We start from the raw sequence: 2213 nt of genomic DNA, 5'->3' as shown, positions 1-2213 counted from the left end.
TATGGACTCTGTGGGAGAGGGAGAGAGTGGGAAGATTTGGGAGAATGGCATTGAAACATGTATAATATCATGTATGAAACGAGTCGCCAGTCCAGGTTCGATGCACGATACTGGATGCTTGGGGCTGGTGCACTGGGACGACCCAGAGGGATGGTATGGGGAGGGAGGAGGGAGGAGGGTTCAGGATGGGGAATACGTGTATACCTGTGGCGGATTCATTTCGATATTTGGCAAAACTAATATAATATTGTGAAGTTTAAAAATAAAATAAAATTAAAAAATAAAAAAAAAAAAAGCATAGGTGCTATTATTATGAAAATAATCCTGCCATCTGCCTCTTATCAGCAGCTTGTCCCTCATTTCCCATAAGTGTTAAACCAACATCTTATAACTTTGTCTACCTCAAGATGAATTCTATTTTAGAAAGTTTCAAGCATTTATAAAGTGAAAGTGAAAGTCACTCAGTCGTGTCTGACTCTTTGCAACCCTAAGGACTATACAGTCCATGGAATTCTCTAGGCCAGAATACTGGAGTGGGCAGCCTTTCTCTTCTCCAGGGGATCTTTCCAGCTCAGGGACTGAACCCAGGTCTCCTGCATTGCAAGTGGATTCTTCACCAGCTGAGCCAAAAAGGAAGCCCAAGAATACTGGAATGGGTAGCGTATCACTTCTCCAGCAGATCTTCCCAACCCAGGAACTGAACCAGGGTCTCCTCCATTGCAGGTGGATTCTTCACCAACTGAGCTAAAATAGTAAATAACAGTCAGGTAAAGCAGGGACCAGATGATAAAGGTTCTTGTATATCTATGCTCTAAAATTTGGATTGTATTCTGAATTCACTAAGAATCCACTAAAGAATTTTAAGCAGAGAAATCACATAAAATGATTTGTGGTACACAAAAAGCTATTTAGTGGTAGTGCATACAGAAGGGTCAAGTTAAGGGAAAAAAATTAAAGGTGTGGAAACCTTAAGAAGTCGCTGCAGTAAAGCTGGTAAGAAATATAAGTCCCTAAATTGGACCTAGGCAATGACTGTCAATAGCTCACTGACCATCAAAACCACTAGGTGAGAGGTTATAGGGATTTGTTAATGGATAATTTGTATTAACACACTAAGCCACTGAAAAATCTTATCATTACAAAAAGAGAAACAACCATATATTGTATGTCCCCCAATATGGTAACATAGGAGCCATCTGTGGATCATTCTTACAAAGATTCTAATGAAGCTTCTAGATCTAAATGTGAGTTTAGGGAAGTTCTGTTTATCAAGGCAGGAGCTACAGGTGGGTGGAAGAGATACAGGGGGTGAAGAAGGCAAGTTTGGTTTGGAGTATACTGAGATAAAGGTGAAGATCCACATGCAAATGTTCAATAGGTATAGTAAGCAGAGAAGAAGCTCAAGGATATAATACGGAGTATAAAACCATGTAAAGAGACATAGAAAGTGAAGACCTGGGAGTAATATCCAGATAAATAAGGGAAAAAACAGTTGAGGCTGGAATAACTGAAACAAGAAAAGACACGGTGTCGGAAAAGGTCAATAGTGTGAATTAAAGAATTAAATGTGGGCTTCTCTGGTGGTCCCGTGGTTAAGAATCCACTTGCCAATGCAGAAGACACAGGCTTGATCCCTGGTCCGGGAAGATTCGACATGCTGCGGGGCAACTAAGCCCGTGTCTGCAACTACTGAGGCCTGCATGCCCTTGAGCCCATGCTCTGGAACAAGAGAAGCCATGGCAATGAGAAGCCCACACACTGCCAGTCGAGAGTTTCCCCCACTGTCTGCAACTAGAGAAAATCCATATACAGCAACAAAGACCCAGCACAGCCAACAATAAGTAAATAAATAACGTTAAAAAAAAATCCTGCAACCAACCCTTTGGTACCCCCGCCAAAAAAAAAGAGAAATATAAGATTTAGACAAAAAAAAAATAATAATCTTTTTTTTGGATCCTATTAGAAGAAGAATATACCAATTTAAAGGGGAAGGGTAAACAGAGAGCAGTGAAAAGAACAGGAGGAAGTTTATCAATGAATGAACTCTTTCAATGCAGTTCTAGGGGGTGGAAAGTGAGGAGAGTGGAGCTCAACAAATGAGCTAGGAAAAGACACAGCCCAGAATAAATATGGAGGGGCTGCAGCCAAAGAGGGAACCATTCTGCCTCTCAGTGGAAGGAGGGTTATAGACTCAGGATGACACGTGTGATAGG

The sequence above is a fragment of the Bos javanicus genome, chromosome 17, assembly GCF_032452875.1.
Source record: "Bos javanicus breed banteng chromosome 17, ARS-OSU_banteng_1.0, whole genome shotgun sequence".
Taxonomy (NCBI): domain Eukaryota; kingdom Metazoa; phylum Chordata; class Mammalia; order Artiodactyla; family Bovidae; genus Bos; species Bos javanicus.
Note: the sequence above shows the minus strand (reverse complement) of the source record.